The sequence below is a fragment of the Castor canadensis genome, chromosome 7 (genome assembly GCF_047511655.1).
Source record: "Castor canadensis chromosome 7, mCasCan1.hap1v2, whole genome shotgun sequence".
NCBI lineage: Eukaryota > Metazoa > Chordata > Mammalia > Rodentia > Castoridae > Castor > Castor canadensis.
Genome location: NC_133392.1, coordinates 79,007,563 through 79,033,780, shown reverse-complemented (window position 1 = coordinate 79,033,780; position 26,218 = coordinate 79,007,563). Strand labels below are relative to the sequence as shown.

Sequence of the window (26,218 nt, the reverse complement as noted above, 5' to 3'; positions counted from 1 at the left end):
GTGACTTGTATGAGATCATGGGAGATGAAGCCATGGCTCAGGTACTCACACTCGGACCATCTGGGTTTTCACTGCCCACTGAAAGTTGAGTCTCTCAATGAGGCTTCCAAGGAATGACCTGTGAGCAAATGGTTTCTGCTAATTCAGGTGTGCCCACCAAACGCTAAGCTCTCAGGTAATACTGTGAGGCCTGTGCAAATTCCTGCCTGTGGAAAGCATCCATCCAAACCTTGAGCTAGGAGGGCTGTGCAGCTGGGCTCAGCTAGGTGAGAAGGATTGCAGAGGTCAGACTGTAACACTGGTCCCAGGAGACTCCTGGGAATCAGAGCCACTGGGAGATGCATGTATTTCATGGGAGAGGAAGGGAGTGAAGGGTTGGTTTACACGCTTGCCGGGGCTGGCAAGTCTGAACCTTGCAGTGCAAGCCAGCAGGCTGGAAATTCTGGCAAGGGATGATGTTACCGTTTTGAGTTCCAGAGCAGCCTAGAGGCAGAATTCCTTCCTCCCCAGAAAACCTCAGTCACTTGTATTAAGACCTTCGACCGATAAGATGAGGCTCACCCACGTTATGAAGGGTATTCAAAATCTATTGGCCTAAATCTGTAAAACGTACTTCTGCAGCAATCTCTGGAGTGGTGTTTGACCAATCAATGGATCATCATATCCAGGCCAGATTGAAGCATAAGATTAACCATTGTGCTAATCAGGAGGAGAGTAGCCAGCTGCCAGCATCCATGGGCTCCACATCCATGGATTTAACCCACTGTGAACCAAAAATATTCAAAAAGACCATGTCTGTTCTGAACGTGCACAGGCTCTTTTCTTGCCACTATTCCCTAAACAATGCAATATAAAAACTGTGTACACTGCATTACACAGCAGCAGCTGTTATAAGCAACCTAGAGATGACTTCAAGTATACAGGAGGATGTGCATAGGTTTTTTACAAATTTTGCACTATTGTATATAAGGGGCTTGAGCATCTGCAGGTTTGATATTTTGGGGGAGTACTAGAACCAATCCCCATGGATCCTGTGGGATGACTATATTCCGTAGAGCAGCAGGTCTCAAATGTTAGCTTGTCCACCCCCTGGAGGAGGGTCTGCTGAAACGCAGATTGCTGCCCCACCCCCACCCCGCCCTGGAGCTTCTTATCTGGTAGAGCAGGCTTGTCTTTGTAAAAAGCTCTCCAGGATGCTGATGATATAGGACCAGGGGCCACACCATAAGAACCTCCACAGCAGCATCACTGCTCTCTCCTAAATGGTGACGTGAAGCATCAGAACAATCATCACGGAAATCTATGGCTTTGATGTGTGTTCTCTGTGTAACAAAATAATATGAAAATTCTTCCAACATCTCAGTTTTCAACAGACTCTTAAAAAATGTCCACTCAGTCCTGAGTTCCTCAAAAGATTATGTAAAGAAACTGTAATCACATACATTTAATTAATATTCCAAAGTAATAAGGGTATATCACTCTGGTCTGCCTGAGTGGCTAAGGGTAGTGAAGGGCACTAGGAGCAGGGCCACCTGGGTTAGTGAAGTCACAACTCTCACAGCTTGCATAACTAATCAGAGCCAGATCTCCACGTTGCTTGTCTTTCTCTCCCTCCTGCTTCAGTTTTTCTATCCTTGAAATGGGAGGATTGGCATGGTTAGCTTCCAGACCTCATAATTCTTCCACTCTGGTTTTGCCTACCTTGGTTCAGCTTGACACAAAACAGTTAGTGCTTGAGGAGACCACATTCTCAGTCCCGCAGGTGCAGCCGTGGGAATGCAGCCTTGAGTCTGCAGTCTTGGGAATGCAGCTTTGAGAATACAGCCTTGAGCTATTAGGCCCCAGCTGGATGCCAAGTACACTTATGGAGTAGTATGTTATGATGAGCCCAAGCTGCTTTGTAACTGACTTTGAGTGACTTTTTTTCTCCTCCTGTAAGAGGCAGGGATAGCTGATTATGCCTGTCTCTGCTTCCCTTCTGCTTTCCTGTAGTATTGCTTGCATAAAGCCGCCTATGTGCAATTACCCCCAGCTCCATATGCCTTCTTTCAATTTTACACTGGACCCGCTCTAGAACCTTAGGCCAAAACAGTGGGCATGACAAGCTAGCAAAGTTGGCAGGATCTGTCTGTAGGTATGGCAGCAGAGCCGTCTGTTTTCCCGACAGATTCAGACGAAGTGCATGAGATGTGGCCCCAACTAATTGATGGTGTCCGGTGGTGGCCTTGTTATTGCAATGAGCTCCTGTGGAGGCTTGGGAGGACCCAACAGCAACACCAGCTGTGAGGAGCAGATGACCTGAGGAGCATCACAGGTTGGCCTTCCGAGTGGCCTGACTGTTTTTACAAGCTGTGCGGCTACAACATGTAGAAGAACTTAGCTTGTAAGCTCAGTTATGCCATATGAAGCCAAGGTAACCAAGCTAAAGGAACAAGTCTGTGAGTCAATGGCCTCTAGCTTGGGTGGCTCTCCCCCACCTACCCTGGTAATGCTAAGAGTCCGGCCTATTCTTAAATATCAATTAGAGCATCACCAGCTGTTGGACCAACATGGTCGGCCAGTGGGAGCCCCAGAAGTTAAGAAGCATACTACTTATGTGCAGTATACTCTAGAGGGTTTAAGAGAGTTGGCTAAATTGTCTTGGCAAAAGCCTGGGGAACTACTGTGGCATGGATGCTGCACTTATGGGATGATGGAGCTGATACTTTAGTATTACCCCCTGAAGAGATGCAACAACTGAGTTCCATTGCCAGCAACCCTTCCCTCCAACGTATACAAAGTGCTGTACAAAGTGCTATATGATGTGCCAGGATGAAGTGGGAACTCCTTCTACATTAAGCTGGTTAATGACCATTGCCCGTGATGTATGGGCAAATGAGGGGTGAGGCCAGTTACTCCCACAAAGTGGACATCTTATGCTGAACTGGTGCAGGTGTTGCAGGAAATGGGGATGCAGCATGTGATATTCCAAATAGAGTACTTCAGCCCTGGTGACCTATGCTTCACTTCAAAAATGAAAGATATGTTTTATAGAAGGCTCTTTTGACATGTTGGCTGCTCTCCTTGTGCCATGTGTTGATCGCAGTATTTATGATGTCACACAGGCTATGGCTAGCTTGGGTGACATGGAGATAAAATGGAAAGACAAGGGAGTACATAGTGTTCAGTTTTCTGGGACAAAGGCAAAGAAAGGAAGCAAGAAAAAGCCAGACGCTAACAAAAAACATGCCATGACAGATCCAGTAAAGGTGTCCATTTTGTGAACTGACTTCATTGCAGCTAGGGTGGATCCTGCAGGTATAGGCAGGCAGTCTACAGCTATGGTGTTTGCCCTATGGAAAGACCTTTCCACTGAACAGAAATACACCAAATACAAAGAGGATCAAGCAAGAGGAAAGATGAAGACTTGGGTGTTGACTTTGCAAGACTTGTTAAACAAGGATTGATGGGATGGCTGAGATATATAGGTAGCGAGAAACCCACATAACCTACAGCCTCATGTAGAACTGCATATATATTGGTCCGCCCACAACATACAAAATGTGCTCACACTGGTGGATATAGGGCCAAATGGACTTTGTTATTCGGCAACCCTACAAAATCCCAAGAGCCACAGCAGTAATGGATGGTTATGGTGGGTGCTCCATCTATGTTGTGGAAACACAGGTGACATTGAGAACTGGACTATTGGCACCTCGACTATATAGGGTATATATAACCCTGGTGCCAGAATACATCCTGGGGGTGGATGTCCTCTAAGGACTGTGACTAAACACTACTATGGGAGAATTTTGTAAAAACGGTGATACAGGGGAATCCACGCCATCCTCCAGTATGTGTGTCAGAGCCTGCACAGATGGTGCATGTGAAACAGTGTAAGTTGCCAGGAGGCCATGAAGAGATAATAGGCACTATTGCGGAACTGGAAAAGGCAAAAATTGTACATCCAGCACACAGCCCTTATAATTCTCCCATATGGCCTCTGCAGAAACCGATGGAACATGGCACATGATGGTGGACTACAGGGAGCTTAACAAAGTTACCCACCTTCACATGCTGCCATACCCTGGCTAAGGACATTTTGGACAAATTGACTTTGCACCTAGGACAATACCACTATGTGGTGGATTTAACTGATGCTTTTTTCTCTTGGTGCCAGAAAGTCAAGATCAGTTTGTCTTTACCTGGCAAGGTCACCAATGGACATTTTTGATGTTACCTCAAGGATATGTGCATAGTTCGACGCTGTGCCATAATTTGGTTGCCAAGGATTTGGCTACTTGGACACATCCTGGTGTATACTTGGCTCATTATATTGATGACATTTTATTAACCTCTCATTCTCTTGCAGAGCTAGAAGCTGCAATGGAATCCCTTCAATTGGCCCTATCATGGTGAGGTTAGGGGGTCGGTGATGCCAAAATGCAAGGACCTGGCTGTTCTATCAAATTCTTGGGTGTTGTATGGTCAGGTAAAACTCAAGTGATTCCTAATACTGTTATTGACAGGTTAGGTACAGGTGTTCCTAATACCTTATGATAAAGTACAGTTACAGCCTTCTTAGGTCTGTTGGGATACCGGCAAGAATTTATTCCACACATGGCTCTAACCGTAGCTCCCCTGTATCACCTAACTCGAAAGGGTAAGACATGGGATTGGACTGACTTGGGACAGACTGCCTTCCTTAAAGCTAAACAGTTAGTAACTCAAATACAACTCTTACTGTTATTAGGGAAGGTGAGCCATTTGAACTAGATGTAACTGTAGAGCCAAAAGGATATGGTTGGGGACTATGGTGATGACAAACTGGTATGTGAATGCCTTTTGGGTTTTGGTCTCAATTATGGAAAGAAACTGAAATCCATGACACTTTAATTGAGAAACAACTAACGGCAGTGTATGCCGCTCTAATAGATATAGAACCCCTAACTGGAAAACAATAGGCTAAGATCTGGACTAGATATCCCATAGCAGGATGGGTGCAATCTTGGTCTAATACTTCTAGGACAGGAGTAACTCAAACTCCCACATTGGCCAAATGGAGAGCCTACTTAGAACAACATGCCCATCTGTAATCTAGTCCATCAGGTGAACAGATGGCAGCTGTCTTGGGACCTCTGCAATTTACTTCTGATAAAGTTGATGTCCCAAATATAGAAATGGACCCCAGTCCACATCAAGTAGGCGTGATGCTGCTACCCCTCACTACTTGGTGTACTGATGGCAGTTGCAGGGAGGGCCTGCCCTTTGGGTAGCTGTGGGATACTGGGTGGATCCCAAGGAATTATGGTATAAACAGGCTATGGACAAAGTACAAAGTGGGCCGAATTACGAGCTGTATGGTGTATTATGAAAGAGGAAGACTCCCCCATATATATTGCTACAGACAGTTGGGTGACTATACGGTTGCCACAATGGAAAAGCCAAGACTGGCAAATGGGAGGAGGCACCCTATAGAGTATGCACTTGTGGCAAGACTTATGGGGCTGGGGACATCATAAGCAAGTGTTTGTTACACATGTGTCTGAACATCAACCCACCAATGTTCCTGGACATACAGAAGTGAATGCATTATCCAAGATCAGGGCTGGGAGAGTTCACCGTCTGAAAAGTCACCTGACTCCATGAGACATTTGCTCACATGAGAGCACGGGCTATGGCAGCTGTAGGACCTCAATTAGGAGTAATTACTACCATTGCAGAAGTGCAGGAAGCATGCAATCCTTGCTCCAAATGTGCTGCAGAGCATCCCCGTGACATTGTTCCCTTAGGGAACATCAATCGGGGGCAAAGTCCATGTGCAAGATTGGCAGGTGGACGATGCTGGGACTCTACCAAGATCACTAGGCAAGTATTATATTTTGACTGCAGTAGACACAGCCACTGGCCTTTTGTTTGCACTGCTGCTACACATACCTCCCAGGATACAACCGTACCAGGCCTAGAACAACCTATGTCAGCCTATGGCACTCCCCCAACAATACAGAGTGACCAGGGCACTCACTTTGCTGGTCACAAGGTACAAACATGGGCCCAGGAAAAATGGATTCAATGGAAATTGCACATGCCATATCGACCACAGGCTGCTGGAATGATCGAACAATATAATGGATGTTGAAGCGCTGCTTGTGCATAACAGCGCCTAATTCCCCCTTTCGGAATCGATGGGCCGAGCAACTTCCTAGTGTTGTATGCTCCTTAAATGAACAGCCCTAGAGAAATGGTCATTCTCCCCTCGATAGGCTGCTAGCATCAGGCCAGGTGAATTTAAGAGGGTCTAGAAAGATGCTTCTTTACCAGCCCCACAAGGAGATCAAGGATTACTAATGCTGCCTGCTCCAACTACAATTTCAAAAGGGCAAACGCAAGAGCAGTCTTGGCCATGTCTGATATATGGTCCTTCCTCGCCATGGTTGGTGATGGTATGTCCTACTGCTTTGGGACAAAAACATCAATTGATAATTGGGACCCCTGTGGGCCCATGGCCCCAACCTGTTGCTGTCTCCATTTCACAGACAGGTACTGCTATTTTAAAAGGTTCTTAAGCTGTATATTGGAGCCCTCTTTTGGTATTGCCCACAACCATGCAATCTGGACTCCTCCCAAGACTATCCATAGCATGAGTATGGTACCAATGACCAGGTCGTCCACCTGTCTTGGCTGCAATATTGACTTGGACACCCCATACACATGTACTTTGCCTGATGGATGGCGAATATCAGTAGTATTATCTTCTGCTTTGTTATCATCTTTCCAGGATGACCAATACTTTTCTGCTGTTCTGGGCGCACATATATGTTCATGTGTACAACGTCTCCCACTGCTGGATGTGCATAGACTTACTGATAAACACAGCAGAGGAATGGACTACACACCCACTTACCCAAAAATACTGGAACCATCTGTACCAGCGCAACCATACAGGACAAGAATGGGATCAGTAATGACAACAGATTGAATCTTTATTAAGACAGAATCATGGCAATGTACCACCTCCTATTAGCAATGCTATACAGAATGGGTGGGGGTAAATATCAGCAGAATATGAAGAGTTACAAGTATAGACACCCAAATGCATAGAATAAGCCACAGGAAACCCTAAACAGGTAGCTGGTTGGCTATCCAGAGAATTCTCTAATGTTATTTATCCTTCACCTGGATATTGATAGGATAATAATTCTTATACCAGCACTAAACCAGCCAATTGGACTCTCCTTGGGTACATATGGGTATATGGACATAATGGATGTCCCTATCTTCCAGGACAATGGCTAGAACATTGTACCTGGGGATGTCCACATATATGAGGGACCATTATGACTACCTTGCAACAGGCCCCTTCCAACTGGGATGCATAGGACCAAGAGTGCCTCTTGGTGATTTCCTCCCTTGGTTGTAACTCTCCCTGGTGTTGCAGACATCAGTATTGAAAAGGAAATTGAGGTTCTCGTGAAACATACAGCAGCCACTCTTAATAGACAACCCAGATAAGGAAAGTGGTCCTTCAAAACTGTACGGAAGTAGATTTTCTAACTGCTCCCCAAGGGGGTACCTATTCACTACTGCCTATCAAATATTGTGTATATATCCCTGATTACCAAGAAGATGTCTCTAAGGCTTTTTTAAAAAGTGGATAAAGACGTAATACAAATAGATGCCCTTACTGGCGACCCTTTACAAAAAGGGTAGAGTAACATAAGGTCCACCTGGCGATGGCTAGTGTTAGGATGTGCCAGTATAGCAGTACTCTTAGTAGGTACTTGTTGTTCATTATACTGTTGTTGTGGCCTCTAGGTTCGGGAAGCATCTTTATGGGCCATAATACCAGGCAAGAATGCATCTGCATGAGGAGATAAAATATGAGGAGACCACATTCTCAGTCACACAGGTGCAGCCTAGGGAGTGTAGCCTTGAGCCTGCCATCTTGGGAATGCAGCCTTGAGCCATCAGGCCCTGGCTGCATGCCAAGTACACTTATGTAACAGTATGTTATTATGAGCCCAAGCTGCTCTGTAACTGGCTTTTGGCTACCTTTTTTCTCCTCCTATAAGAGGCAGGGATGGCTTGTTATGCCTATCTCTGCTTCCCTTCTGCACTCTCCTGTAGTGTTCCTTGCAATAAAGCCGCCTATATGTAATTACCCCCGGCTCCACATGCCTTCTTTCCATTTTCCACCAGACCCACTCCAGAACTGCTGGCCAAAATGGTGGGCATGATAGTACTGTTAGAGAGAAAAAGGCCTGCTTTGTGAGGTAGGGAGCTCCTTGTGGGTAGAGAAGTCTAAGCCAGAGGAAAATTTCATAGAGAAGATTCAGAGAGCAGATAGGACACATTCAGCCCTCACATGGAAGTTCTACAAGTCCCTCAATTCCAACCCAAATTCCTGGGACCATACTGAAAAAAGAAAGGAAGTCCTTGAGAAATATAGGAAGGCACCATTGTTGCTAAAATTATTGTGGATGTCTGCTGTAAACACAATACCCTCTGAGCTCAAGCATCTTGGGTACAGAAGCCCAAAACCATGTCATTAAGGAGAGTTGGGGGGTTTCAGAAAACTAATTAGTTAATTTAATTGAAGTTCTCTCCACCCTTGGCAAAACTGTTACCACTTGGATTAATCTGGAACTGAATGTCACTGTGAATTCTGCCAAGGGAGGCAGGGCCCTGGCAAGGGAATGGCTTGCATTCCATCAAGAAAAGCAGCTTTGGCACTGAAAGAACCAGTGGTCTTAGTGCAGTGCTGATCAAGGTGTTCCTCTTGGTGGGCCGAGGTGGCACAGGTGAAGTGAGGGTCGCCCAGTCAGAGTCCCAAAGGACCCACTCATCACTTGGTCAATGTTACTGCAAAAAACAAAAATGGCACATGTTCATGCAACAAAATTAATTCACCTTTATCCCCCACAAAGCTGTGATTCCCAGTGACCCAAAGATCGGCACTGAGACTCAGTTCCTGTGCTGGGAGTTAGTGAACATAACCTTAAGCCTAGATTCAGAAGAACTGGGTTTAAAACCAGGCTCTACCTCTTGGGGGCTCTGTTTGAGAAATCAAATTGTCCCTCTGAAGGAGAAGTGGATGGTGGGCCAATGGACCCTGAAGTCACACCCGTGTAGGAGCTGGCCTCCCATCTGGCCAGGGTGGTGCTGAACAATGACCACTGTGCAGCCAGCTCCTGTCATTCCCCCTAAAAAGGAAGGGAATTCTAAAAAGAGAGCAAGAGAATGAACTGGACATAGCGTGGGCTGTGTACAAAACACAACTGAGCACAAAACCAAAGAAAGATGTAGGCCTGAGGAGCTGCTGTTACTGCTGCAAGCAAACTCCCAGGCCAGGCTGGCCCTAGGCTCTGCCCTGCTGCAGAGGCTGTTTCCTTCCTCTCCCTGCTGAATCCCCACACAAATCAGTTGTGCTTCAGATTCACACAGCAAGATCAATCAGAACAATACCATGTGTGGTAGTATCAAAAGAACAACACGGGTTGGGGTGTGACTCAGTGGTAGAGTGTCTGCCCAGCATGTGTTAGGCCCTGGGTTCCACCCCCAGAACTGCTAAAAGAAAAAAAGAAATACTTAGGGATAAATCTGACAAATGATGTTCAAGAACTGTTCCCTAAAAACTATAAAACACAGTTCAAAAAGTCCTCAAAATATGGAGCAACACCTTGCATTCATGGATCAGAAGACAATATAATTGTCACCAAAACTGACCTGTGGATTTGATGTAATCCCTACATAAACCCAAAAGGCAGGCCTGGGATGAGGTTGTAGAACTGACAAGCAGATTCTAAAATTCAGGTGTGCCTAAATAAAAACAACCACACATGAGACATACACACACATAAGAGCAGCTGAGATTTGACACACATAAGAGTAAAAAGGGATTTAGGTCATGCACAGAGTCCCACAGCATCTGTGTGCTACAGCCACTGCAGCACCACTCACTTCTCAGACCTCTGCCCTAATCACCCCTGCTGGCAGGACTGCGGCACCCCTGCATGGAGTGGAGACAGTGGGACAAAGGTTCACCACCAGCATCCCAGTGTCACCCACTCCATGTCACTTCTACATTCAAGGGCTTGTGGAATAATGAACTTCCCAGGATTCTCTTATTAACCCCAGCTGCAGTCACCTCAGAGAATTCACCAAACCCGCACTGAGAGCTGAGTTATCATTTGTGAGAGGCCAGAGTTATTTTATTCGACCACATCAAACAAGCAACTGCATAGCTTTCAAATACTTGTTTGTTTGTGGAATTGGGCCAAGATCCAGAAAATCATAAGTGAAAGCTCAGATCCCATTGAACTTGGCATTTTCAGTTGATCTAATGGCTCATTTGTATTCAGTCTGCTGACTCTCAGGAGACAACGGGAATCCAAGTCAGGGTGCCTTATCTTTCAGAATGCTTAGAGGATGCCAGGTAACACACAGGAAGGGTGACAGATGGAGGCAGGGCTGGAAATTAGATAGATCAAGGGCACTAAGAAGCCAAAGATGAGATGCCTCCTGGAAAGGTTTAAGTTAACAGCAATAATAGAAAACAAAAGCCCTGTGACTGCTGGGTAGAGAGAACAGCCAGGTCACCACTGTCCTGCAGGCTGTGGAGAGTCAAGGAGTTGGGGAGGTCAGGGAACCTGAGAGTAAGCAGCTTGGGGCACAGGAAAGGCAGCTTTCTGGGTGTAAGGAGGCCCCCGCCCCACTGCCCACCCAATTGTAGAGACACACAAGGTGTCCAAGGAGCCTCGGAGAGGGGTCACTGTGATGCTTGGCCCCTCTGCTAAAACACATGATGCTTTGTTCTGAAGTCCAGGCTGGAACTGGGATCTGCCTCTCTCAGCTTCCCTGGTTCAGAAGGTAGTGTGGGTGCTAGGTGGCGGGGGACACTGAGCTTTGGAAGTGGCAGGGAGTAGAGCAGCACTCCAAGTCTGCCATCTTGGCATAGGGTTATGTTGAGCTGAAGACAAGTGAGAAGAAGCAGATACAAGGAAATCTCTGTCCTCTCTCTACTTGCCTAAAAGCAGGACATAAATTTGTCATGGTGATCCCTCCCCCCTTTACCAGAAGGACAGAAGTTAATCACCAGAGACAACTCTAGACCCTTGTCAGCCTGGAGAGGCACCAGAAGAATCTACATAGTGAGTGTTCCTAAAACCAATCTTCATCTTCTATGGATTCCTAAACACACTGACCTTCGCACTATCTACTTCCTTCCTGGTTTTAGTTTCTGAGTCTGGCCCTTATAACATTTATTATTTTAAATTTCCCTGTCACCCATCTATCTATCCTGCTTCAATTCCTCTTCAATCCTAATGCTGGTTGGTCCACTTGTTTAAAGGGCAACTCATTCTAATGTGCCCACAGAGAACAAAGGGGCAGTGGAGGTGTACCTAAGAGTCACCTGTGTGGTGACTATACATCCTTCCAACACCAATTCTCTGATCTCTGACAGCAGTGGGGGGTCCAACAACTCAATTCCTTTCTGACTCTAACACCCAGAGAAGTAACTCACTCTAGAAGCTCAGTCCCCCAGGATGGCCCCCACTTCAGATGCCCACTGCAAGCAGAGTACTGGCCCATCCACCTCCACTTCCACCCAGCTGACTACCCATAGCTCCCTTTGAGGTTGATTTTGAAAGAATGACTCACAAAACTCAGAAAAGCACTCAGCACAGTTGCAATGACAATATTCCCTTGAAGAGCTGCTTGTTCAGAGTTTTTATCAAAGATGTTTTTAGGAAGGCCTGATTGAATCGCTGGTCATTGGTGCTTGACTCTATCAGGTGGCTGGTCTCTCTGCCAGCCTGCCAACACTCATCCTGGACTGCTCAAAGGCCTGCCAAAAATAACCTCATTAGCATAAATTCAGGTAAGATCAAAAGGGGCTCCTGGAGAATCACAGGACTCTCTACTCACTCGGGAAATTACCAGGGTTTCAGGAGCTCTGTGCCAGGAACTGGAAACAAAGGCCAAATGTATATTTTTCATTACACACACAGCCAGAGCTGTTTCACCTGTCTGACTCTGGACCAAGCATCAAGTGCCTGGTCTGTAAAATAAATATCCCAAGATGTCCTCACAGCTACCCAGTGGGAAGCTAGGCCCACCCAGAAGGACAGCGTGAAACTCACATGCATGACAGGAGTGCCAAACAAGTGTGAGTCAAACTGATAGTCGAGAGGGCCAGACACAGTGGTTCACACCTGTAATCTCAGCGACTCATGAGGTGGAGATCAGGACAATCACAATTCAAGGCCAGCTGAGTCAAAAAGTTAGCAAGACCCTACCTCAACAAATAAGCCAGTGATGGTGATGCATGTTTCTAATCTCAGGCCAGCCCTGGCAAAAAGCATGAGAACATATCTGAAAAAATAACTAAAGCAAAAAAGTGCTGGAGGTGTGGCTCAAGAGATAAAGCACCTGCCTAGCAAATGAAAGGTCCTGAGTTCAAACTCCAGTTTCAAAAAAAAAAAAAAACCTAATGGTTGGAAAGCCTGCTCTCAGGATGTGACACCTGTTCACACCCAAGAGGGTGGCTGAGATAAAATCAGCCGGAGTGCCCAGCTGCACAGTGGCACACCCGCTTCAGAGCATTGTATATGAGCTTCTGTGAGGTTAACTGTGTTTAACCCCTGATGAAGCAATCCCACATGTAGGTATTTACCCCCAAAGAACTAAAACCTCCGTCTACACAAGAGAATTGTACCTGAAGGTTTACAGCAGCCTTCTTCATAATGGTTAAAAAAGGAAAGACTGTGGAAACTCGTGAATGGATACACAAATTGTGTTATAATGAAACAAATTAGACTACCAAATTGGATGAGTCTTAAATTTTTAATCCAGACACAAAAAGGGTGCATATTTTAGGAGCCCATTTGTATTAACTCTAGAATAGCTATAGTTAGAGACAGAAGTAAGACAATTGTGTGGCTTATTGAAAAGGGACATGGGGGAGGGATGTGCTCCTGTCCTGGAGGCTGAAAATGCCCCACATCTTACTTCTAACAGATACAGAAGATTACCAAAATTCTCCAAATGAACAGCTTAAATCTTGCATTTTACTGATCCTGGTTGTGCCTTAAGTAATTAGTTAAAATGTCCTCTTAGTGAGAGTAATGGGCCTAGGAACCGTATGGAGGGTAAAAGACAGGAAAGAGGAGAGGTAGAGAGTGACGCCTGCTTCAGGTCCATTGGCCCCAAGACAGACCCCTGTTCAGTGACCCCAACAAATCCCTTAGGTAGCTCAGAACTGAAGCTACCTGCATGATTCCAGCATCACCAAGAAAATGTATTCATGGTTTGAAAGTGTCCCCTTCAAAAGCTAAGTGCTAGAAACAAAGCAGTAATGTTGGGAGGTGGGGCCTTTTGGGAGGTGTTTGGTCTTGAGGGCACTGCCACTCTAAAAAGGCCCGTGGAGTGGTCTCCCTCTTTTCTTCTTCTGTCACATGAGGACACAGCACACCCTACTCCAGCCTACCCAGAATTAAGGAACCATCTTGAAAGCAGAAAGTGGAACTTTAACCTACCAGTGACTTCATCTTGGACTTGCAAACCTCCAGAACTGTGTGAAATAAATTTCTGTACCTTTTAAGTTACCCAGCCTGTGGTACTCTGTTAGAGCAGTATGAAATGGTCTATCACACATCTCCACCTTTAAAAATTGCTGGTGTGAATCAAAATTTGTAGAACATGGCAGAGCTATGTAGGACTAGAAGAGGAGCAATAAAGGTAAGGCTTCAGGCAAGAAGGACATTAAAAAATTCTAATAGTCAAGTTTGAGCTCTGTGGTTTGGGTGTCCATTGATCACACTCCTGTGACATCTACTGCTATGGGGTTTGAATGTTTTGTCCCTCCAAAATGCATGTTGGAACTTAATCCTCAATGCAATAGTATTAAGAAGGGGGCCTTTAGGAAGTGATTAGGACATGAGGGTGCTGCCTTCATGAAAGGGATTAGTAATCTTATAAAAAGGATTTGAAAGAGCCTGTTTGCCCCTTTTTGCCTTCTGCCACGTGAGGACCCAGAGTTTATCCCTTCTTCCATGTGAGGACAAAGTGAGAAGGCACCATTTGGAAGAAGACAGCAGCTCTTACCAGCCTCCAGAATTGTGAAAAGTAAATTTCTGTTTATCAAATACTCAGATATGAGTATAAAACAGGACTGTTTGGGAGTAGGAACCAGTGGGAGTGGGGAGGGCAAAAGGAAAGAGTGAAGGGGGGCTGAATGTGATGAAGTATTTCATATGCATGTGTGAAAACAGAATAAAGAACCCTGATAAAATTGTTTAAAAAGGGGCTGAGAAGGCATCAGAAAGTGTAGAGGGAGTGAATTTGACCAAAGTACATTATGTGCATGCATGTAAATAGCACAATGAAACCCCTTTGAACAATTAATATTCACTTATAAAAATATGAGAAATAAAATACCCAAAGGTAGTTTGTTATAGTGGCAGACACAGACTAAGACACCCAGCTATCATGGTGTACATACATTGAACTTTGATATACAAGGTCAAGTCCCTAACCACTTCTGGGAGACGCCAGGTGAAAGTAGCAGAAACTCACCACGATTGGCAGAATCAGCTGGATCTCCCCGAAGCCCCTTCATAGGAAAAATCTTCTGGCCTCAGCCATCTAGTCCTCTAATCTCAGCCCCAGCAGAAAGGGAGGAGGAACTAGGCTGAGTTTACAGACCTGAGTAAGTGTTCTATGAATGTGTCATATTTATTACGGGAGGGCAGACCTCCAGAGGAGAGAAAGACAGGTCTGCACAAGACAAATGACTAAAGTCATTTAACTAGAATGCAAATAGAAATGAAGTTGATTGTGTAAATGATGTGGTTACAGATTAACTCGTGCAAGTCTTTTAAACAAGTATTTACAGGGCACCTACTGTGAATCAAGCATTGTGTTGACCTGGACACCATGTACAATGAGGATTAAGTTGTATTAAACATGGTCCCTGCCCTGCCCCCCAGGCTCAGAGAATGGGGACAACTCAAACTGCTCAGTTGTGTACTTAGCACCTTGCGAGTATTTAGAAATATTAGTGGCTTATAATGATTATGTTGATTTCAGTAAGAAAAGGTAACCACAGGGGTATGAAGGAGGTCTTCTGGCAGCATAGAAGATGAACCTTGTCTGTGGGGTGGGATGGGAAGGGTTCACACTGATGAGAAAATAAAAAGACAAGATTCAGAGGGCCAGAGAAATGTCTAGGCTGATGGCAAAGAACCTAAGAGGTCTCCTGGGGATTCAGTGGCTCTTCCAGATGACTGTGGAGTCACACCAAGGACCCACAATCCTTGCCCAAGAGATCAGGCCAGTTCACATTAAAGCTTTCCCTGAAACCACTGCTCTGGGCAGTCTGCAAGGGAAGCCCCTTGTTGGTTTTCCTCCAGCAAAATACTTTCCCATTTCAACCTCACATCTTTGAAATGAAATCAGAGATGGCCAATTGATTACAAAGAAAAATTCTTCAGTGGTGATCTGTTCAATTTCTACCATAAATCTTACCAATTCCTTGTACCTTTCATGCAAAACCACAGAACAATTTCCAAAGGCATTGTATCAGCTCCCAGAGACTCTCCAAAACTATCAGCACCCTGCTTTCCATAAGTGAATGAAAGATTCAACACTGAGTATGGGTGCTTGTATTTCAATTCCACAGACAGTTGTCTGTACCCTGTCATTTCAGGACTGTCTCGTGCAGGTTCTCAGCCTCTGGATGTCACCCTAGCACTCACTGCCTCTGAATCCAAATCTGAGTATGGCTCTCCCAAGTGTACACAAGCCCAGCCTAGTGTATCCTAGGAGATAAGGAAGCGATCTCTATTACAGGGTAGGTGGGTATGAATGTCGCTGGAGCCTCCTGACTCTATGAACAGTCCAGCTGTCCTCCAAGAGGCTGACTCCATAAATGGGACAGCAAGGGGCAGGCCTCTCCCTCCCTCTCCTTCTGTTCCTATCATTCATTTATTTGACCTTTTCCAACTTCCTGCCCTACTGGACAACAATGTGTCCTGCTTTTGTTTGGGTGAGTTTTGCATTTGTTTCTGGCATAATTTCCTGTGCAGGAAGTAGTCTGGAGCCCCTCATTTCTTTTAGGAAAAAGATGAAGTGAAATGGTATGTGTGCAGCACAGCAGGACAGATGTGTGACACACAGCCCAGGTCTGAGGCTGCCGGCCACTCCAGTCCACAGGATTCAGAACTGATTTCTTGCTTTTAACTCTGCAAGACCTCAGAGGAAACCTGCCATCAGATAGCACAGAACCCCCCAGAGGGCAGAGCCTGTGCTCCTTGCAGAGGCCACAGCTGCAAGGAGCCTCTGCAAAACCATCACAAACATGAGAGAAGTAGATTCCTGAGGTTGGAAGGAACTAGAGAAGAATAAGACAAGATGAGACTACTTTGCAGAGGATCTAAGAGTCTGTTCAGGAAACCAGAGAAGAACAAGACCTGCCAGGTGGGACTCAGTCATCAGAAACCAGAGAGGGATCCATGTGCAAGGTGGCCTAGTTGGACTCCCAAGCCCACAGCCCTCCATTATAGCTCTAGTCACGGTGGGGACCTGCTTGGCTAAGGCAAATATATGCTGCAGTTGACTTGTGAGAGCCAATTGTTAAATTTTCTGCAAGTTTTATAGCTGGATGCTGAACAAAGCAGTGGTTAAAAAATAAATTATTTCCAATTTTAAAAATCAGCACTCAAAACTCATCTTGTCCTCATTGTTTGACAATATTTGCCTTTCATCCCTGCTCTTGAAGTCATTTATGACACATTGTGTCTGCACAGAGAACTGCTGTATATGGCGTACTGCTGTACACCACCCTCTTCTCTGCTCCACATTGTGTTGGTAACTTGAAGTCAGAAGTATTTATGCCACAGAAATTGAAAAACACTACAGACAAGGGCTTTTTTACCTGAACATCTGTTGTTTAATATTTTTCAGCCAATACACTCTCATCCCAGAGCCTGGTTCCTCACAGGAACTCTGCTGAAATCTCACATTGAGGAGTGACATAGTGACATAGCTCAGCCTGCATCTTTGAAGGACCTCCAACTGCAGTGTGGCATCTGGAATAGCAAGAGAGGACTCGATCAGCAAGAGATCAGCCAGCAATTGCTGGCATCGTATCACAAGAGGAACAGGCAGCAACTGTGAGGGCTGACTGCCACCATAGGCCTTGTCTGCTCTCTCTGCTGTGATGTCGGCACAGGGGGTGGCAATGGCGGGGATTATGTTGAGCTAGGAAGGCTGGGAGAAGTAGAAGGGAAAGTTGACCCTGGAGTTTTTAGCCTGAGTGATTGGTAGATGCTCTTGTTATTGGACAAGTTAGAAATCTCAGAAGGAGGCTTTCAATAAGGACCAGGTAGGAAAAGGAATCATTTGGGGTTTCTTTGAAGCAGTAGGGCTGGTGGTGCCCATGACTCTGAACACAGGGTGCAGGTTAAGAAGAGATTGGAGGACAAGTCTCCATGTCCTCAACTGGAAGCAGTTCCCCTGCCCAGCAGCTTTCACCTGGTTTGACAACACGGTGTCAAAACTGGACCGATGCTGTGGTCCAAGGTGAAAGGCAGTTCCAGAGCTGGCACCTTTAGGACATTAACAGTAAAGGGAAAAAAAAAAACTGCTGCAGGGCAGGGCCAGGGCCCAGCCTGGAGTCAGTTCCATACCCTTCCTCCCATGAGTACCTGGAGGCCACTGGCCACCATAAGAAGACAGGTCCAGCTTCCTACTCTGGCCCAGGACTGGCAAGGAAGAGTATGGCTGGGTCCAAAGGAAGCAAAGTAAGAGAAGAAGGTACATCTGCCCAGGTCCACCTGCCATCACTGGGACAGAGTCAAGGTCAGGTCGGATGGAATGCTGGGAGCAGTCCCAGTCAAGAACATGTGGTGACCCCAAGAGGGGGCCCTGTTGCTCCAAGCACAGCTGTCCAGAGGTCATTTATCCTGATTTGGAGCATGAAGGGCCCTCACATTATGGGGTCCCCACCAACCTGAAGGGCCCTCACATTTATGGGGTCCCCACCACCCAGACAGCCAGAGGCACTGGAGAACGCAAGGAGCAGAGCCAGCTGAGGCAACACCATGTCTGCTCCTTGCCAGTGCTGGTGCCATTTGCTTCTTCACTCAGCACAAATATCCTGTGTGTGCCAGACACTGGGAATGCTGGGTGAGTAACCCCAAAATTCCTGCCCTGGTTGAATGGCATATGCCAGTGGAGGGGAGGCAAATGATAAGCCAGCACATAAATGAGAGTGTACATGCATGTGCTATGAAGAAGACAAGGAAAAATGACAGACCAGAGACAGAGGCCCTGTGTCTTCAGTTAACCCATCTATAAGATGGGACCCACTGTGCCACCAGCAGAGCCATCTAGCAGAGCCATCCAGCAGAGCCACCCACGACCACGGGGGAGCACAGGTGGTGTTAACAGCGCTGGTGCAGTCTGTAATCAGAAGACCCTGGTTTTTGTGCTCAAAATGGAAAAATCCAAGCAGAGCACATGAATGGGGTGAGGTAGGATAGCTTTATTGAGGGAAGGGAGTCACCTGTTCTGCCAGGGGGGAAAAGGGAAGATGAAGCAGAGGGCACAGTGGCACCGGTGGAGTCACCAGCAGAGAGAGTGCTTTTCTTTTTCAGGTGCCTTTAAAACCTATACTACCCCATGGGAGGGCAGACCCAGGAGGTTCCCACCCAATAATGAATGAGTGGGGAGGGGCATGGGTAGTTCCCAGCCAGGTGAGGGTGGCCTGGTCCATCCCCAGGCACCCTACATGAGCCCCAGACTTTTCTACTTCTAGCTTGCCTCAGTGGAACTGTTGCAATCCACTGCAAAGCAGGGTAAGTGAGCTCAGTAAGCCACAGGTGTGTCTGCCCAACTTTATAAAGTTGTGGTAAAACAACAAACATACCATAAAATTGGCCAGCTTAACCCTGTCAGAGGGTACAGGTCTGTGGCATTAAGTACACTCAGACTGTTGTGTTGTGTTATTATCACCACAATCCACCCAAGAGCTCTTTCATCTTCCTCTACAGCATCTCTGATCCCATTAAACATTAATTCTGTTGGAGGTCCCTGGTAACCTCTATTTTACTTTCTGCAGATTCTCTTTGAATCTACCTGTTCTAGGGACCTCATGTAAGTGGAATTGTCCGGCATTTCTCCTTTTATGTCTGACTCACTTCACTTGGCTTCACGTAAAAGTGAGATTTCTGGGTCACATGGTCGTCTATGTTGAGTTTGAGGAACTGCCACACTGTGTCCCATTTCCGCCCCCACCAGCAATGCACAAGCAGAGGTCCAATTCTTCCGCATCTCTACCCACATTCGCATTTCCCATTTTTTCCAGTAATAGCCATCCTAATGGATATGGAGTAGCCTCTTACTTTTTTATGCAATTACAATAAAACATTGGCTGATTATATCCTGGGTATGTGTCCATTTCATGCCTATGATTCTGGTGGCTAAAGGATCCAAACAGTAGTGGCACTGTCAAACTGATGAGGTACCAGTAACCTCCAACAATAAATTACCCAAGTCCTGGAGCAAGACACACCCACCGCGTATTTACAACTCACAATCCAAGTTGCATCACAGCCTGGCAAAGAAGCAGAAAGGAAAATGGCAATGAACAGGAGTGGCCCAGGCATAGTGTGGCCTCACTTTTTAACCACCCACTCACACAAGACCATAGCAGTCCATTCATGAGGGTAGAGACCCTATGACCTAATTAATTACTTCCCACTGCCCCACCCTAAAGCTTCCATCACCTCAACACTGGAGCTGTCCAAGCTTCTAGCACAGGGCCATCTGGAGATAAAGCACATTCAAACCACAGCACCCACTCTATTGCACATGTCTGTGCTGTACTGTACAGCAGCCCATGTACTCCATAACTTATGGGCAAGATAAGGCATTGCCAAATATAATCTCATAAATTTATACCTGTCTCTATGTCTCTTTCCATAGAAATAGCCTACAGTGCTAGAAAATTGGGAGCCCAACAGGCCCGGCACTGCCCCACCCCCAGCCAACCTCTCCCAACACATGCACTCCAGAGCAGAAGGCTCAACCAAGTCAACAAGGACAGCAAGGCCAAGGGCAACTCACCATGCATCACACTCGTGCTACAAGACAGTATTCATATTCCAAAGGACTGAAACCAGTATGAATAGATAAAGAACAGGAAAAATAACACAGGGACCTTCAAACTGCCCCGGTCAGACTCTCCTAGTGCCTGGTATCTGATGCTTTATGCATCATAACTTCAAACAATAAATGACCCCAGGCCTGGGACAGCACACATTCACAGTGTAATTTACAACTCAAAGTCCAAAGTAAGCACAAACAGCAGCCGATGCTGTGGATATAAATCCCAGTTTGTTCATGTGCTGACACTCTGCTGTCTGAAAAGAATAAACAAGCAGGTATTTTTTCATGGCTAACAATGTACATACCGTCAGTTTGCAAAATTTCATGGAGATCTCTTAGAGATTACAGCAAGGATACCATTTTCCCTGCCCAGCAAGTTTTCACCTCAATTGTATAATCTTGAGGTGTCAGAGCTGGAAGTACACGTGTGAATCCCACTGTCTAACCAAGATTATCGGGGCCCATGGGTCTGATCAGAGGTACATAGCCCCGTGCCTGTCACTCCCAGGCCCACGAGGCATATACACTAAGGGCAGCACCTCCTGTCCCTCAAATGGGTGACTTTATTCTGAGATCATCACTGAGAATTCTGTTAGAAGAAACTGGCATCTGATTCCCAGCTGATTGACTGGGCAAAAACACAAAGATGATGTGGTAATGTGGGGGACAGACATGGTACTCCTCCAACAGAGATGTAAAATCTATAACTTTGCTCCAGAGGTGTCAAAGAGAGATGTCAAATATGCTGATTTAAAGGGAAAGTCAGGCAGGACCAGCACCTGAATTCCGCCCCCGCAAGACATGAGAACATCCTTGAAAGAAGCCCTATGGCCAGAGCACCTACCCAACTGCTGCATGCAAGTGTGCATATCCTAAGCTTATAACAGAGAAATTAAGTGCCCCCACCAGGGGGAGCACAGCCACCCTCGTCAGCAGGCCCATCTCTGCTTCATGAGTCTGCTGTGCACCTGTCATTCCAGGTCCCTCTCCCCACCCAGGGCACTAAGAACAAGGGATACTGGAGGCCAACGCTGAGTCCCATAGGCCTGGTTCAGGCTGTGCCTCATAAAAGGAACCAGTAAGGGACAAAAGAGTGGCCCAGCATCACAACATCCCATGAAACGATGGGCTTGGGCTAGGATGCAGCAAGTCTCCTTGGCCCCCAGGGTTTTCCCTTTAACAAGGCAAGTTGTGGATATGATAGTCCCTGTTGTTGGCAATTTTACTTCCCGTGGTTTCAGCACAGTCCAAAAATGTTAAACCAACAATTCCAGAAATAAATAATTCACAAGTTGCAAAACATGTGCCATTTTGTGCAGCATGGTGAAATTGCAAGCCATCCTGCTCAATCCCTCCGAGGTCATGAATCACCTCTGGTTCCTGCATATCCGCACTGTATATGCTACCCACCCATTAGTTACTTACTAGTCATCTTGGTTATCAGACCAATGATCAAAGGATGACAGGGTTTGTGTTCATCCTTATTTTACTTAATAATGACCTCAAAGTGCAAGGGTAGTGATGCTGGCAATCTACAGTATATTGCTATACTTGTTTTATTATCAGTTACCATTGTTCATCTCTAACTAATTTATAAACTAAACCCTAATTTATAAATTAAACATTATTGTAAGTAAGAAGGATAGGAAAAATCATAGCAAGCATAGCGTTCAGTACTATCTGGGGCTGCAGGGATCTTCTGGGGTCTTGGCCCACATTCCCTAAGGATAAGGGGCATCTACTGTAGTTTACATGAATAAATGTCTTCAGTCAGCTGCTTAGGTAGGTACTCTCCTTGAAGAATTTGGGGACCCTCCTGAAGGGGGTGGTTCTGGTCACACTCATATGATGGGAGCAAGCAGGAATCCCTGGGTCCCAATCTCTCTTCATCATAGGCCCCTGAGAGAGACTATACTGCAGCCTCTGTAGCTGTGACAGATGGCAGGCCCCAAGCAGGAGGCAGAAAGCCTCAGTGTAAACAAAGAAACACCAGGAAGGGAAGAACCCGCTGCCAGCACCCCACACGTTCCATCTTCATCTATCACATCCAGGCAAGGGCCGGCCCTTGCCTAATTTTTGGAAACCATAATTCATTTCCTTGCTGTGTGAGGGTGGAAGGTGCTACAGAGTGAGAGCAATACAATGCCCCTCACTCTGTATGCTCCAAACCAGGAGGCCTCCTCCCCAGGAAGTGGGACAGGGTATATTCCAGGAACAACAGAAGTCACACAGAAGAACACCACTTCTCAGGTTCCAGTTTGCTAAAGGCAGCCTGGGACAAGGAGGAGCTAGGGACCCTGGGAAGGAGAGAGTAGAAGGGTGGGGTTGTCCTATATCTGTGGTGAGTGGGATTTCTTTCTATAAGGAACAGCAGTTATGAATCCCTCCATTGTGAAGCTCAGAATGGGGAAAGATCCCAATGCCAGCCTGGGCTGAGTGACTTAGACACAGCAGCAGTCAGCACTCCATATCCCCAGGTTCCACAGTTAGACATTGAACAGAAATATAACCCCCAAAATGAGTCTGTACTAGACATGCAGACTTTTTCTTACCATTATCCCCACACAATATAGTATAATGACTCCAGTTATTATACTATAGTTATATAGTACAATACACAGTAGTATAGAAGTGACTTAAACTGTACGTTAAAGTGTTCAAGAGGATGTGCATAGGTTATATGTAAACATTACACCATTTATATAAGGAACTTGTGCATTGTAGACTTTGGTATCTGAGGTGGTCTTGGAGTCTTAGAATCCCTTCCCTTAGATGCCAAGGGACAGCTTTATTGTCTCACAGTTTTGTGGGTGACAATTGGATATAAACTCATCTATGCAGTTCTTCCTGTGCATCTGCTGCTTGTTCACCTGGGGGCTGGCTGGTCTAGGATGGCTTCACAGCTGTGACAGCTCACACTATCCCCTTTCCTGCTATAGCTCAGATCTGAAATGTCCTCCAAAGTCCCATATTTGAAGGTTTGGTCTACAGGCTGGCCCATTACCGGGAGATGGTGGAATCTTTAGCAGGTGGGCCTAGTGGGAGGAAATTAAGTCACTGGGGCATGCCCTTAATGGAGGTCTTAGCACCAAGCCCTTTTCTCTCTCTCTGCTTCTTTGCTACCATGAGGTAAACAGACTCTTTCATGGTGTACTATGCAGCCACAGTACAAAAGCAATGGAGCCAAGATTGAAACCTTTGAAACCATGAGCCAAAATAAACCTTTCCTCCTTGTAGGTCGATTATCTCAGGTGTTTTGTTACAGTGATGAAAAGCTGAATAACACATTTCTTCAAGCAGCCTAGCCCTAATTTGCTCTGGCCTCCAGGCCAGACCCAGAGCTGGCCCACCACACACTGGCAAGAACAAGACACAGAGCCCTCCCAGAGTCATGGAAGGGAAGCTGCTTTCCCCAGGGGAAGAGTCCACACAGGAAGAGGGTCATGGCCCTTCTTGTACTTTGCCACCACCGCCATGAGATGACACAGGTGGTACACAACCATCTGCCTTCAAAACAACTCTAATTTGAACAAGAGAATTTCTGTGGGGCCACAGGCACCTTCTTAAGATGCCATTTTAAACCCATGAGAATTTTGCTCAACCAGACAAAGCATATCTTCTTCCACCATCTTAGAGCTTAGGAGCTGGCATGGATTATCGAATTTGAAGAACTGGTCCAATTCTTACACTTGAGAGTTATGGACCAAAATTCATACCCACTAAAAGAAGATAAAGTGGCCTTGGTTCAGAGAAGCTAAGTCACTTGCCTCAGGACACAGAGCTAATAAGTAGCTAAACCTGACATTCCATACCTGGCGAAGACACCACAGGCACCTGCAGCTGAAGGAGATGATCCTCTGATTCTGGCAGCTACAATATGACCCTTGGGGGCTGACTGTGGCAGAAAGGGGAGGCTGTGAGACACTCTAGCTGCCCAACAGGAAGAAAGGAGCCCAGAACCTGGACTTCCAACCTCTGCACTGGGGAGTTGGCATTACTAAGGACCTGGAAGTCAAAGGTGACTGCAATGTTACTCGTGTTTGTTTTAAAAACAAAACATTAAGCCAGGCAGAGTGGTTCAAACCTGTAATTCCAGTGCTCAGGAGGCTGAGGTAGAAGGATCATGAGTTTGAGACCAGCCTGGACCACCTAGCAAGACTCTATCTCAAAACACAAAAGAAAGCATTGGGAGACCAAGAAGCTGAAGTGGCTTTTCTGCTCCAGATTTCTATGTGAGCAAACAGAAACCCAAGTACTATAGTTTTGATGTTAAACATCCCCCAAAGCCCCAAATGTTAAAGGCTCAGTCTCCTCAGCAGCACTATTGGAAGGTGGAACATTAAGGAAGGTCTTTAGGACATTGATGGTGAGCCCTAAAGGGGGACTATGAGGTCCCAGAACCTCTCTCTCTCTCTCTCTCTCTTCCTGGCTTGTGACATAAGCATTTTGCTCTGCTTCATGTTCCTACCATGGTGTACTGCCTCATTACAGGTCCAAAGCAATGTCCAATCAGTCATGTGAGCCCACACACACATTTTGTACTTTAATAATCTCAGGCATTTATTACAGTAACAGAAAGCTTACTAACACACCAACTCAGTGTCCGCAGGCATGTTTTAGGCAATGCCAGATGGCCAACTCGCCCCTCTCTTTCTACTACTTAAGTGTCACTACTCAGAAGCCACCAGCTAACCTCTAAGGAGGGGCTTTCTGCTGACACCTTCTAAATGAAGCTTTATTCAACTGAGTATTTCCTTTGCTTGGTTTTCGTGTCCACTTATAAAAGCCCTCTGCTCCTGCCTCTTCCTTGGGCCCAAACAGCCTTCCACCTGGTGCTGCCCCATTCATGAATTGCTGTTTGCTCAAATAAACTCTTGAACACATTAATGTGCCTCCCTTTATCTCTTAACACCTACAAGTCTGCACAGTGGTCAGCTTTTCTGTTCCTTTGGTTTTTCTCTGTGGGCCATACGGAACTGCAAGAGCAAAGAGAAAAAGAAGAGAAACTAGGAAACTCATTTTGTAATCTATCAAAACACAAGTACTGGACTTTCATTTTTTAAAATAATTTTCAGTCACCCTCAGAGCTACACAGGCTGCTGTGAGATGACACTCCAGCCTCATCCAAGGGACCCAACCTTCTGCTTCCTTCTTCCTTGCTGAACACAAATAGGAACCAGTTGATGGAGAATAAAGGCGGCAAAGGAATACTCACAAAACACTGCCAGGCCTTGGAATTAAAAACTGATACACATGCCTCTCCCCAATACACATGGCAGGGCTGAGCCTTGGGGATCATACATGGCCCACAAGAGACACCACTTCATCCCTGACTGGGCCTCAGCAGAATCACCTGGGGAGTTTGAACAGCTGCACCAGCCAGACCTGCCTCCCCATGACTCTGCATGGCATGGGGCAGTCTGCTTAGTTTTATTGTATTTTATTTTTTAGTGTTTCCCAGTTGATTTGAGTGCACAGCTGGAGTTAAGAGCCACTATTAGACAAATAGTTCTCAACATTGCCTGTTCATCTGTGCACACTGAAATACCTTAGCAGACTTCAAAGAGGAAGTGAGCTCAGCCCACCCCTTGACGTTCTCATTGGATTGGTCTCAGGTGTGATTGGGCATCAGGATTTGTAAAAGGCCCCAGGTGATTCCTAAATGTTTTAGGTAACACTTAGGGAAAGCAAGTCTTAAAAAGATCAGAGGACCCCATCAGTGGGTGCCTACTAATCCCACGCAGTTCACCTACACCATTCTCCAGAGGATCTCTAACCCTGAGGGTAGCCCCACACAGAGACACCCATAGCCACCCTACAGAATTCAGCTTCTTGTGCTCCTCCAGCTGTCCTGGTCTCCTACACTGTCCTCCTACTTTCCCCCAGCCAGCCTCTCAGAGAATCCCACCAAAGGCTTTTCAGTGCCTCCTGGTCTATTTCCTGGTCATGTTACTTTTGTAGGGCAATACCAGCCTGACTTCTGAGGAAAATGAATTCCTAGTCCTCTAGGGATGTCACAGACTGGCTAGAGGCTATGGCGTCTAAGAACTAGGAAGCAGGACTGCTA

At 46.1% G+C, this 26,218-nt stretch overlaps 1 long non-coding RNA gene across 1 annotated transcript; it reads right to left on the bottom strand.

The window, feature by feature from the left end:
* Positions 1–6,950: 6,950 nt before the first annotated feature.
* LOC141424838 (uncharacterized) lies at positions 6,951–14,767 on the bottom strand. The gene is made up of 3 exons (XR_012449796.1): positions 14,557–14,767; positions 9,706–9,798; positions 6,951–8,841 (listed from the first exon to the last, which is right to left on the bottom strand). It is a non-coding gene; the product is annotated as an uncharacterized lncRNA (long non-coding RNA).
* Positions 14,768–26,218: the final 11,451 nt, after the last annotated feature.